Source organism: Sciurus carolinensis, chromosome 8 (assembly GCF_902686445.1).
Source record: "Sciurus carolinensis chromosome 8, mSciCar1.2, whole genome shotgun sequence".
Lineage (NCBI taxonomy): Eukaryota > Metazoa > Chordata > Mammalia > Rodentia > Sciuridae > Sciurus > Sciurus carolinensis.
This window is the reverse complement of record NC_062220.1, coordinates 86,174,633-86,189,430: the sequence shown is the minus strand read 5'-3', so window position 1 is coordinate 86,189,430 and position 14,798 is coordinate 86,174,633.

Below are 14,798 nucleotides of genomic sequence, written 5' to 3'. Positions count from 1 at the left end.
AAATCTAGGACATTTAAAAAATGTGTCCCCTATTTGAGTGACTTCGGAAGATAATATGTACTAGAAAACAAATTTGTAGATGTTCAAGTAAAGGAATATTTTCAATTTTATGCTTATTTGTAACTGAAAATCAAAGAGTTCATTTTTCATTTGTTTATATTTTTTTAACTAGAACCCAGAAGTGTTTGCCTTCTTTGGATAACCTACTTAATGAGATAGCTTATTCTTACATTAACTATCTTACTATATTATCTTCCATGATGTAAACATGCTTCCATTAGGTCTTTTAAGTAGTTTTAGGTGATCAAGTGGAGTGGTTAGTATTTAGATAAGTTCTCAGTAGTAATCAACTATATAGAGTAGAACAAAGTAATTTTGAGTATTTATAATCAGTTTTTAAATGTTAGTAATTTTAAATGTTAGTTACTTAGTGTTAGTAAGTAAAATAAGATCTTTATTTCTTAAACAGTTTAAATTTCTCAAACCAGGTATGTTAATAGTCATTATTTGAAAAACCTAAAACATGTCAACCAATTAGAATCTATGCAAGAATTTTTCTTTTGGGTGGTTAATATCAAATTCAGTTTTTATTTGTATCAAGGTTATACATATATTTAGTTTTAAAAATCAAATTTTCCACAAGTTTAATTTTGATAAATAGCAGGCTTGTCCTGTCTCTTCCTGTCCCCTACCTTAATCCCACTTCCCACTGAAGGAAATCACTGAAGGAAATCACTTTTAACTCTTTCAACTGTTTCTCTTGGTACTTGCTCCACATCACTCAACCTTAGGCTGCTAGTTATTGACTTTTTATTTTTGGGCACCATCTGTCTATTGAATATGGAAAATAAGAATTTATCTTTCTTGTATTTCTGTTCCTACCAGGATTCTCATTACTGCCTGATACATGTCTCATTTTCCAATTTTCCTCATACAATTATATTGTAATTTGGTTTAATATTCAGGGCTTACATTATCACGAGTACATAAATGCTATTCACAGCTGAACTATGTAGTGTACCATAATTTTTTTAACTTTATCACTTTTAAAAAATAATTTATTTTAATAATCTTATTTTTTGTTTATTTAATTCTCTCTGTACTTATGACCATTTATCCTCAAATCCTTCCCAAATCAAACAAATTCTCGTTATTGCAAACCCTCAGGGATTCCATCGATTTTCCTTATCATTGAGGTCTCTCTCCTATGGACTTCTGATCTGTCCTAGTTTGGGCTGGTTGCTTTCTGGGTTTGCTGCAGAGCTATCATTCTGGGATCTTCCTTCACCATCCTCCAGGGGAAGGCCATGTAAAGAAATATTTTAGGCTTTTCAGGCCACATGGTCTCAGGCACATTTGCTCAACTTGGCCATTACAGCATGAGAATAACCACAGATGATAGGTGCATGGCTGAATGTGTTCCCATAGAACTTTATTTATGAATGCTCAAATTTGAATTTTATGTAAAATTTATGGCAGGAAATATTCTTCTTTTTTTCTTTTCGAAAACGACTTAAAATTCTGAAAACCATTCCTAGTTCTTGGGCCATATAAAAACAGGTGCCAGGCTAAATTTGACCTGTGGGCCATAGTTTGCTGACTCCTGCTTCAGGAAATCATCTTTGTCTCTCTTTTGTGCTGGGTCTCCCGATTTCTTTCCTTCCTTCCTTCCTTCTTTCCTTCCTTCCTTTTTCATAGTCTTACTTTGGTAGATCCTACCTATCTTCTAACAGCTTCCTGAGAAATGTTTGAGATCTTCAGCGACTGAAGTCCATGTTTTCCCCTTCACATTTATAATTTTGAAAGCATTTCTCCATTGTTTGCCAGCTTCCATTATTGTTACTGAGAAGTCTGATACCCTTCTGATTCTCAAATTTGTGTGGTTTTTTAAAAAATCCAAAAATCCTTTCATTTTTTTTCTTTGCCCTAAGTTTCAGAAATTTCATAATGATTTTTTTTTTTTTTTAATGAAGGTGTGGATCTACTTTTTTAAAAATATATTCATTGTTTTGGGTACTCCATTGATCTTTTCTTTTTTTCCACTTCTTTTGTATGGGGATTGAACTGAGGGGTGCTTAACCACTGAAACACATCCTCAAACCTTTTTTATATTTTGTTTAGAGACAGGGTCTTGCCTGCCGAGTTACTTAGGCTTTGCCAAGTTGCTGAGGCTGGCTTTGAACTTGTGATCCTCCTGCCTCAGCCTTCAGAGCTGCCGGGATCACAGGCATGCACCATTATGTCCAATTTCCAACAGTCTTTTCATTCTGGAAACGCTTATCTTCAAAGTGCTAAGAAGGTCTTTTGAATTATTTCCTCCAAACACTTTTTGGAATTCCCATTAGCAGGTTTTAATGTCCTGAATTGCTTGCTCTCCTGCCATTCCTATCTTCTCTCACCTACTTTTCTTTTTACTTTTAGATTGTGTGTGTGTGTAGGTATGGGTGTGTGTGGTACTGGGGACTGAACCCATGGGTGCTCTACCACTGAGCTATATCCCTGGTTCTTTTTATTTTTTGTTTTAGGGAATGCACCAATATCAGAGACTTTAGGTATGTCATTTTGGACTAGTCATATTTCCCTCAAAAGAATCATACAACTCCTGCCAGCATTCTGGAAGTAGAATAGGGTAAGAGGGTTGGGGTTTTGAAAGTTCAGTATGTAAACTTCCATTTAATCTTCCCCTTTTAGTGTGATACTTCTATCTCAATTATGCCTGGGTTCCATCAATCCTGAGTTCTTGTATTTTATCTTCTCTGGAGAATATCTTGTCCTGTGCTGAGATTGGAGAAGGGTGATTGTCTAGCTGCATGGAATTGAGGAAAGACTAGCTCTTTGATCCACCCCTTTACTTCCAGTGACTTTTAATGTCAATTCCTATCTATCTAGAATTTGTTGTTGTTAAAGCAAGTTAGGTAGCTTCTTTGCTATTCCCACTGCCGGTTTAGGATTTAGCTTTTAGGAGTCTTATTGTTCATTCATCTGTTTTTAAGCCTCCAAAATTTAGTGACTTCATCGCTCCTTTCATTTTTGTTCTCCTGTAGGTTTATGGTTTAAAAACTCTTTTGTCACTGTAAGGGTTGGGGGAGAGAATAGAGATAAAGTATTCAATTTGTCATTTTAAACTGTACTAACTTTATATGAGGATTTCTCTTATGAAATTATGTTAACTTCTTTATATATTTTAATCGGAAATCATTTGGTTTATAAAATATACCTCCATGTGAGGCATAGGGTATTAGTAAATAGTTTAATCCTAAGGGGGTAATGGTGAATTTGGTTTTATATTCTTTTTGCCAGATACCTAGTATTATTTGTCCTAAGTTTCTACATGTTTCGCACATATGATAGTGGGAATCTATGGGAGTTGTCCTAAAGCATATTTAAAGCATATTATGTGTGTTATAGTGTTATGATGTTTATTAGTACTAGGTTCAGGATGTATTGACAAAAACTCTTAAATAACAGTGGCTTAAATCCTCTGTTTCTTCCTTATATAAATGAAAACAAGAGGTAAGCAAGTAATCCAGGGTTTATAAAGAGGCCCAAGGTCAAGAATCAGTTTCCTTCTCTACGGATGTTTTACCAGCCTCAATGTGTGGCTTCCTCCTTATGGTCCAAGATGGCTCCTTGAACTCCAGCCAGCAGGCCAAAGGAAGTGGAAAAGGGCATGTCCGTCTTTTTAAGGATGCTTTCCTGAAATTGCATGCATTACTTTACGGATGTTCCATTAGCAGAAATTAATCATATATACATAGGCAAACTTCGTATCTAGTTACAAAGGAGTCAGGAAAATGTGACCTTTATTGTATATAACTCAACAAAAAGTAGTGTATTTTTTACAAGGAAGGAGGGAGGAATGAATTTGGGGTATAAATAGCTTCTACCATAATATCCAAGATAAATTGTGTAGGAACTGGATCTGATAAAACATAAGGTCCCGGAAGTAGAATACAGTAAGGAATAAAGGAGAAACAAGGAGGAAGAAGATAGTGTTTGAGGAGGGACAAAGAGGGCCTCTAGATAAAGGGAGGAGGACACTGTGATGCACAAAGAGAATCCTGGAAGAAGGTCTGAAGGTAGGATGTTATTCTTGGATCTATAATTCTGTCTTCTTAGGCAAGTCCCTTACCTCCTTGTACCTTTTTTTTTAATCAATACATTGAGAAACATCTAGTAGTGAATGCAAAGACAGGAGTGCCCTGGGAGATGGGGTTAGTTTCAAATCCATACGTTTACTCTGAGGATTCAAGTTTTAACTAATTCAAACACATGGATTAGTTCAATCTAAGAACATGGGATAACTTCTCAGTGTCTTAAACCCAGACTCTTATTTTGACTTAGCTTATAATTAGATGCGTGATTTTGGAAAAGTTATTCTTGGTCTCACTTTTCTTTTCCATGGAATGAGATATTGAATTAGATTCACAATTCCAAAACTGTGTATTGAGTACCTTGGGGAGCAGCAATGAACTCACAGGGATATTGCAGAATATTTGGAATTTTCAAGGGCAACAGTGATATTTGACATTTTTCAGACACCAGACAAAATAATAACTTGAGATAGTCTGAAATATTAGCTTATGCTGTATTTCTAGAGTTGGTCTTTGGTTGTGCTATGATGAAAAGCAAATACTTCATAAAGATCAGTATTGAACAAGAAAAGGGTGGAAACGTTCAATTTGATTCCAAGCTTTGTGATGTGCAGTGCTGAACAAATGTACATTATTGGGAAGTAGTTGTGATTAAAAATTAAGTAAAATATGATTTTTCTTTTAATTTGTGTTTTTTTTTAAGTCAGCAACTAAATTGCTAGGACATAAATACTTATTAAATGTTTGATTCCAACTACATAATAAATGAATCATTTATTATTGCTTTTGGCCAATGAGTACTGTGAAAAAAATTACTAGGATATTCACAGTGCTATGACCCAGGAAAATTTAGGCATTTCTGGCCTTGATACTCTTTAGGATGTTCCAAAACTGTCTGATTGTATGACAACTTCTAGCCTGAGAACCGTTCCTACAATATGGAATGGTTAACAGGCTGAAGCTCCGGGACCTGAACCTTGTAGTCAGAAGAGTTTGGTTCTAACAGTTCTTACACAAGCATGCATGAAAAGTCTGTCCCTAGATCATTCTATGATCATAGTTTAGATCATCTTAGGGGAATACATGTCCCAAACATTTCCTTCCTATTTTCAAATTTAGTCATGGTATTGGCTGTTGAGAATATTTACCTCTTGGGCTGGGAGGTGTAGCTCAGTGGTATATTGTTTGCTTACCATGTTCAAGGTCCTGGGTTCAATCACCAGTGCCAAAAAGAAAAGAAAAAAGAGGAAAAAAAAAAACAACAACCAAAAAACAAAAACAATACTAAACAAAACCCCTACTACCTCTTGCTGAGGGAACTACCTTACTAGGTCATGAGATATGAGTTAGAGTTTCAATAAAGGAACTGAGCAGAGATTTGTTCTTGGCAAGCTTAATTGTTATGTGGAATACATTTTCATATAGAAAAATGTTGTGACTATTTTATATAGTTTAGTCAATTTTAGCATTTATCAAACATACAAGAATTTATTTGTGACATTCAGATTTTTGGCTTCCTGTGGATAAATACTCAAGAGACTAACCAAGATCTTTTTCTGGAAATGTTTGGTAAACAAATTCATTGCATTGTTAGAAGTGCTCCTAGAGCACCTTTCCCAAACTCTATTAACTTTATAAAAGAGACCAAATTCCTTAGAGCAAACAACCTGCCAAAGCCCTGAGAAAACCAAACAAGCTTTAATGTTCAGATATGCTGACTGATTAGAAAAAGAATATTGTGTTTAAATCAAGAAACTTTGATGGTTTAATGAAAATATTAACAATAATGAATTGCTAAGTTGCAGCAAGTTTAAGACGCATTGCTTTGAATTGGTTCCTCAGTCATGCAGGAACCCATGCGGAATGTAAAAACTCCTCCTTTGTCTACAGCAGTTGCATCAATGGAGAACCAAGAAAATAGGTGTTGAATGATTTGACTATTCAAATAATGCTGAGCAGATTCCAACTTCAACCTTAAGTAGGCACAAATGCCGGGTAAATACTTTTAAACTAACTATCCTTCTGTTTCTCATTTGGGTTTGAATTTTAAATGATATCAATGAAATGTATTTTTTCCACTCAACACAACTAACAATAATTTTTATCATACACAATAGATTCAGATAATGATCCCCAGTTTTTTTGTTTACAATTATTTTTTTCCACTTTCTGTGCTTTTACGCTGCTTCTAGTAAACCCAGTATTTTCTCATACTAAGGAGAATGATATGAAAGTTTAACTAAGCTCTACAAATATGTTGTTACATGCATAAAATGTATATATACCCTGTATTAAATTAAACTTTTTTTTTTTTTTTAGGGGAAACATTGTGTTGCAGCAAAAATTAAAAGCCCTGAATTTAGATCAGCTCTTTGAAGACGACACTGCTACATACTAACTAGGATCTTTGTCAAGTCATTTAACTTTTCTGTGTCTCAGTTTCCTTTTCCATCAAGCATTTACAATAATATTGGCTGCTTGTAGTATACACCCCACATACCAGGTCTCAAATTTTCAATTTCTTAGTATTCAGGGGTTGATATATTTTACTTCTCGGGTGCCTACCTCCTCTACACTTTTCTTTTGAATTTATTTTTCTAGAAATTTCTTGCTTAGTTGTAATGGGATCTAACATGTTACCAGTTAGTAAAGGTCATACACAGCCGTGATAGGGTTGAAAGAGGTAAAATGTCTGGCTAGGGTTAGTACTCCTCATATGTTCCATGCTATCTTGCCACACTCACTGGTATGTCTTTAATTACAAGGTTGAGTTTTCAGAACCACAGAAGTTACTTAGTCAGCAATCTGCTTAAGTAAATGTTCCTGATGCTGCTGGCTCTGCCTTCCATCCCCTACCCCTTATGTTACTGACTGACTTAATCCTTGACAGTTTGGCAACATGTAAGAATGAATGTTGCTGGGGGAAATCAGAAGATTTCAAAGATCAAAAATGTTCCCAAAGATATTATAAGCTGGAACCAGTTATATGGAATTATTGGGTTGTTGAAGGACAGTGCTGCAGTATAAGGAATATGATCTCCCCTAAACCTGGAGGATGCTGCTGAACCCAGATGTCTCAGCTTCCAGTGAAGTCATAGATATCTGCCAGCAAAGAGTTATGAATATCACCCAGGCAGGCCTCGCACCATGTCTGTTGAAGCTAAAAGTGTTGTTTCAAAACCAGCTCATTTGCTGCAGTGTTAGGTATTGGGTTCTGCTAGTATTGGTTAAAACTTGGGTTATGCATTCCAGGAGACCCAAACTGAAAGCATCAGCTGTCTTGGGGTTAATCAAGATCACAGCATCAAATGTGCGGTCTTTTCGCCGTGTATGTTTTTTCAGTGGTTTGCCTTCTTGTCTCACTCACCCGCCTCTGCCTGTTTTTCTTCATTCTCGACTGTGTCTTTAGACAGTGCTGTCTCTGACAGCAAGCTGGATAAATCGTCAGTTGCATGCTGATGAGCTGCTTTGCCTTCTTTCGCCAGATTAAATCAGGACAGCTTTGGAGTTAAGAAAAGGAGAGTGGTCTTTGCCATTCCCTCCTACCTTCCCTTCTTTTTTTTTTATCTGGGACTTTTTCTATTGCAAAGCCCTTCTTGGTTGTGTCCCAATTCAGGACACTTCCTTCATCTTTTCTGCCAGGAACATAGCTGCTTCATTGTCCTACCAGTTTGTTTTCTTGTTTGCTTTTACTGCTCTTACTTTGTGTTCCTTGTAATAAGTGCACAACTTATGAAAAATTTAAGGAAGTTCAAGTAAAGTAGAAAGTCTACTTACTCCCATTGTGAGAAAAGAACCAATATTTACAAATTCAGTTTTAATATAAGATGGTAATAACAAGAAAAAAAGAAAAAAAAAAAAAAACCTTTAATTTGGTATTCCCCAAAGTTGTTTTGAAAATCACATTCCAGAACACTGATGCTACATCGTAAATCTCTAAGAAAAGAATATCGCACACTGCTTTTCCCAAATGTTAGAGGATGCATTCTTGTTTCTAAAGGATTTTCAACAGAGTAATGTTCCCAGAAACATACTGTTAGAAATGTTATGTTCCATTTTTCTACCATTTATGCTATACTTCAGCTTTATATATAATTTGATAATTAGTTATAATTTCAAAGAACTGTAGACCTCACATTTTAAAAATAGTGATCTCTGTGGGGAAAGTTGGTCTTAGTCTTGATAAGGATTTATTGCACTTTGGATACGTTCAGAAATTTAACATCCTAGTAAGTTTTTTCAGTGCTGGGGATTGAAACCAGGGCCTCATGGCAACCTAGTAATCTTTAAATCTCCATTTTGATAGGAAGCCATCTTATTTCCATTTTATCTTCACAATTACCTTAAGAAAAAGTGTAGAAAGAGGTGTGACTAGAGTTCCATTTTCCCCCAATCTTTATTATTTACTGTTTTATGTACAATAGACAGAAGTAGCTGAAGCCAAAGATACAAACACTGAATTTTACCTGCCAATATGAGTCTTGAGATTTGTCAATATTTCAGAACATTGCTCTTGGGGCTGAGCATGTCACATTAGTATACAATGAAGCCTCCTTTCTCTCCCAAAATACGTTCTGTATCATGACTATGCCCCAGTCCAGACCCCAGTCATCAACTTTAAGCCCACAAGGTCACCTGGTCATCTTGTGATTACAACAGCAGCTTTACTGCTTGTAATTGTCCTACAGCTGTGGCAGGTCAATGGAAAAATGTTCTTTAAACACCATAAGCATCTGATTGTGCAATACCTAAATGAGTGTCATTGATTATTCACACTGCTGGCTGGTCAAAGCTGGGGAAGTAATTAGGGCTTTTTGTGTGGATTATCCACTGAGAAAAGGTCAAATAACTACAAACAGTGCCAGCAGAGAGGAGCCACCAAGGACCGCAGCATCCGTGATCAGTTAAGAAATGCTAAAGCAAGGTTTAATAATGATGTGCTTATGCCAGTTCTACAGAACGTGATCATTCTGTCATAGAAATTCAATGAAGCATGAGTGATGGCTACTTTTTCCCTGGAAGCTCTGCTTCAGGTCCCTGATGCCCATCAAACTGGTTTGTCAGGGAAACTAGACTGAGAAGAATTTAAAAAGCAGGGCTTTCCCCACCTCCCACCCCTTCTTTAAATCAGGAATAAAGGACTTTTGGCTAAAGGACCATTCTCTTAAACTCCTCTTTTGAAACATCATAACAATATTGTTTTTCATATTTTTGATTAAGTAACCCATCAAATGTCCTGTATTATGGGAACTTGAAACCACTCATTTGCTGATTTAAATTAGGAGCTTGAAAAAAAAAAAATCCTCTTTGAGTCACAGTTCTATTTAGAGTAATGCAATGCTGAAAACATTTCAGTTTGCTGAAGGGTCTTTTATATTTTCCAAGTTCAAGATATCTGTTCTATAAACCAATCCCCAAATCCAAAGGCCAAATGTTTTCTCTGATATATGGATGCTGATCCATAATGGGGTGAGGCTGGGAGCAAGGGAAGACTGGAGGAACTTTAGATTGGGCAGAGGGAAGCGGGGAGGGGAATGGGGATGGGGATGGAAGAGATGGTGGAATGAGATGAATATTATTACCCCATGTAAATGTATGATTACATGAATGGTGTGACTCTGCATCATGTATAACCAGAGAAATGAAAAGTTGTGCTCCATTTGTGCACCATGAGTCATGAAGGCAATGTACATGACAGCAACCTCATGTATAACTATTGGAACAAATTTAAAAAAAGATATTTCTTCTAAATCCACTTAGTCATACTTGGGACCAACATCCCTCTTAAATAACCCTGGAAAATCTAAGGTTAAATCTTCATTTAAATTATTTGTTGTTATTAAACGGATGATCTTCTGGCAAAGACATCAATTTAGTTGATTTTCACCCAAGTGTAGATAAAGCATTCAAAAGCCAGGTTTGAGAAGACACTAGGGAAATGGTATTTGTAAAGTAAATGGTTGGGGGTACCCAAAAGTAACATTCTTGGGTTGCTTCCTAACTGTGCCTGGAATTGTATTAGTATAGTGGGTAAAAATACTGAGTGATAATTGAGAACAACTTTGTGTAGGTTGAAATACTGGTTGGATCACTTCCTCTGTGATATTGGGCAAATCGCTTAAACTTTCTCAGCCTTAGGAGAGGGTGGACAAAATTTTAAAGGTATCTGTTACCAGAAGCCAGTGAAATAGCAGGTAGGAAATTAATTGAGAAAACAGGGACTCTGAAAGCCACCCTGTCCTTATAGAATGCAGACCTACCAAGCCCTCCTAAGAAACGGGAGCTGTGACCAATGATCTCCATGTGGGAACAGGTTTTTGGGTCAAACTGCTGGGTTAGACATTGACTTCTCTAGTCTTCATTGCTGATCCTCATCAGGAATCCATAAGACTGTGGTCATGTTGAATGTAACTTAAGAAGGATTCACTTTCTAAAACAGAAAAAACTTCAAACTTAATGGTGGGATTAATGTTGGAATTTCAGACAAAGTAACAAAGAGAAAGAGGTATTTTGGAGCAGGCACTTCTAACTCAAATCCCCAGTTGAGTACCACACGTTTGCTCTCTTCTTGGTCCTTTTTGAGGTTGGAAGTCTCCTGGGTTGAGAGAGAATTGTGAAGAGAATAAAATAATAAAATAGCATATGTGGAAAGTACCTGGCAAGCTGTAAAGCTCAACAACAGCCATATGCCAGAGCCTAGGGGAGACAGGGAAATTTGATTTTAAAAGACTGACTTAGGGATCGGGGTTGCGGCTCAGTGGTAGAGTGCTCACCTAGCATGTGTGAGGCTCTGGGCTCGACTCTTAGCACCATGTAAAAATAAAATAAAAGCATTGTGTCCACCTACAACTAAAAAAACAAAATAGTAAAAAAAAAAAAAAAGACTTATTGCTGTTTCTGAAGTATTACTTTTTTTAAAGTCTGCAGGTTCTAAATGATAGGGTTGTGAAAGTTGTCTGCTATTCTGTATGAATTCTCTTCCATTGATCATTTAAATGAGGGATTATCTTGTTTTCCCTTTTTGGACTGAGGATTAATTCTTGAAAGCAAAGATGGAGTATATCCTGGCTCTGAATGTTAGAATATCCAAGGACCATTGCATGACACTTTCTATGTTTTGTAACAAAGGAAATTTCATTGCCCATCCATGAAAGTGGAAAGAAAATAGAAATGATGTGATTGAAATGGTGAGAAAGCAAAAATTCATGTGCGATTGGGATTATTTTTAAGTCCATATGAAGGTCAAATGAAATTATTTTTGGTTTTAGTTCATAAACGAGATGAAAAATCTTTGTATTTCCTATTTGTATCACTGTAACATATGAGGAAAAGGTTGTCCTAGACAGAACTAGGACAGTTCATTCCTGACTTTCTTGGGCCACACTGATGGGAATTTGGTAAAGTGATTTGTTGCCCCCTCTACGCCTGTTATGGTTTCTGGGGGCTGATGGAGCAGGTATGTGCCTGGGGGCAGCAGTGACAGAGTGATTGAGAGGAGTAGTGGAGACCATTGAGGGAGGAAGTAGATCCAAGTTTTCATCTCAGTCCCACCTCAAATTCCTGTCCAAAAACATTATAGAGGGAGGAGGTATGATTTTTTTGGTGTGCATGGCAATTCTATTGAGGTATAATTTACATACCATAAAATTAATTCTTTTAAATTGTGCAACTAGTAGCTGTTAGAATATTCAGGGGGTTGTGTAACCATCACCACTTTCTAGATTTAGAGGATTTTTATATCACTCTATGTTTAGCATGTTGAGGAACCGCCAAGCCATTGTTCAAAGTGACCGCACATTTTATATCCCCACAAACTCTGTAGGAGAGTGCTAGTGACTCCACTTCCTCACCGACTCTAGTTCTTGTGGGTCTTTTTAGATGATAGCTGTCCTGGTTGATGTGAAGTAGTATCTCATTGTGGTCTTGATAAGCATTTCCCTGATAACAGATGAAGTTGGCCATCTTTTCATGTACTTATTGGCCATTTGGAGAAATAAAAGAAATATGGGTTTCTTTAGTGTTTCATTTTTTTAAAAAGTGATTTTTGCCCTTTTATGGTGTTACAAGCTCTCTAAAATTTCATTTTATCTAGGCATATTTTAGAAAGGCTCAGCGGAGAACTTGGTATCTTGAGGCCTCACTTGCATAAACCAGTAGGGAAAAAAAGAAGGTAGAAACAGGAGGTCAGTGGTGAGGGGGTGTCCAAGAGTCCACATGTGTCATTTGAAAAGGTAGGGCAGTTATAAATATGCTTAGGTGCATGTCAGTACCCAAGATGTTTGATCTGATGATTAGGAAACAGTAGCAGAAATCACTAGTTAAGGACAATCTGAGTGATTCATTCAACCAATATTTATCAAGCACTTGCTGTGAGAAAGAATCTGAATCTGGTTTGTTTGTTAGGGAAAGCTCAGTAAAGTGATAGTAAATCACTGGCTTCCCATTGCTTATGTTCTAGTGGAGGAGCAACAAGTTTAGAACAAAAATTCAGTCTATGAGCATGAGAGTCTGACAAATGCTAGGCAGAGAAACAGGCCCAAGAAATGAATAGAACTTTTCCAACAAGGGATTCCAGTATCACATCAGAAAGTCACAGGAGAGGCTTGATTTGGTGGGGAATGGTGAAGTGCGAAGGACCAGAGGACCATATGCAGGCATGTGATTTTTTTCCCCCAGTACTGGGGATTCAATCCAGGAACACTTTACCACTGAGCCACATCCCTAGCCCTTTTTATTTTGAGACAGGGTCTTGTAAGTTGCCTAGGCTGGCCTTGAACTTGTGATCCTCCTGCCTCAGCCTGTGGAGTAGCTGTGATTACAGATGTGTGCTACCATGCCTGGTCATTTTTACCTTTCTGTTTAACCTGTCTTTTCAATTTACAAATCATTTGGATGCAAAATACTAATTACAGGACATAATCTTTTTATATATACATATCAGAGCAGCTGATCAACACACTGATTTCTTATGACTGATTATTAGACTCTTTATTCAAAGTCTAGTAAGAAAAAAGGCTTGGGCCCCATCTCTCAGATGGTTCAGGTAGAGGTAAGAATAAGCAGACACAGCACTGTATCAGAATGCATTTGACTGAAAGAAATAGGAAACTCAACTGTAGAGGCCTACACATCTGGAGTTTCATATTCCTTATATAACTAGAAGTCTACAGGTAGGCGGTTGCTGGTTCTTAACCTAATGATTTCAGGGCTAAATTCTTTGTCATTTTCCTGGTCAGAATATAGTTTCTGTGGCTCCAGCCCCATGCCCATGTTCAGGACAGGAAGAAGACCAATGGAGACTTTCTCCTTGTACAGTCTTGTCTTTTTATTTAGTATAAAGTCTTTCTATGGATTTCCCTGGATTTCATTGGCTAGAATTGAGTCATGTCTTCACTTTTTGGCTAATCCATCAAGAAGGGGAAAAAGATTAATTGCCATGATTGATTTAGACCAATTTCAGCTCATTCCTGTTGCTGAGGCATTAGCCACCCGTTCCTGAAATCAAGGGATCTCTACCAATAACCTGAACATAAGTTGAAGTTTTGTTACCAGAGGAGAAGGGAGCAATGGTGTTGCTTAGAGGAGACAAAGGTACTGACCCATGCACCAGTGGATCCAAAGGTGGTCGCACACTCAGATTGGAGATATGGTACGGGACTCCTGGAAACTTAGTACAACAGGATCCACAGAGCCTCACTACATTAAACTAGAAGGGGCAGAGATCCCTGGCCAATCTCATATTCTAGCACCTCCATTGTAGAGGGGCTATGGGGTTCTTTTCCTTTGCATAGCAAACTAAAGATAAAGAATCTTTTAGTCAGTGCATCCCATCCTTAGGTGGTCTTCTACCCCTTTTTTTCATTCTTTCTGTCAGTTTCCAGAGCCTCATAAGGACCAAATGAAAAAGTAATTAACACCTGTTGGGCTCTTACTGTGTGCTAGGCACTGTGCTGAGCACTGGACACTCCTAGAATCATATTTATTTTATTATTTGGAAGCTATAAGTTGACCATCCCAGCTTTCTGTCATAATCAGAAAATGTGGATTGAACTGGTTATGAACTTCCTGTCCACCATTTTGTTCTATCATTTCCAAAAAGTTGTTTCTCTGTCTAGGTCACCTTTATATCATTTCTTGGAGTGTTCTGAAAAAGGCCACTATGTAAGTATAAGCCAACTAGAGTCACACAACTAGTAAATGAGGAAGCCAGGTTTTAACCTCGGACTCTGTGCTCTGGAGAAATGCCTTTAGCTATCCAGTCTCTACAAATGGAGAGTAAAATGGAGATTGAGAGGGCTGATCTAAAGATCCAGCTCATGGTGTTAATCTTTACAGGCAGTAAATGTGTATCTAACAAGGACTTTCTGAAGACATTGTGCTCTGATTTAATGCTAATAGGAGAGTTTTCATATTCTGAGGAATGCTGGAGAGACAACTGCCTGGGGACCAGCAGGGTCTTGTGCCTTCTTTCAATAAAAATCACAAGGAAAGAGTTCTCAAGGAGGTGTTGATGATATGAAGAATCATTCTTTCCCCAAATATCTTCTTTGCCTGAGGCCTTTGAACTTATCAGAACGGTATTTTTAGAGAGGAATAAAGACCTAGGAATCTTACATTAGATTGAAAACCGTGCCTCTTACAGGTGGTAGAAAATGAAACACACCTATTTGAACATCAATTTTTGCTCTTTTTTTTTCTTGGGTA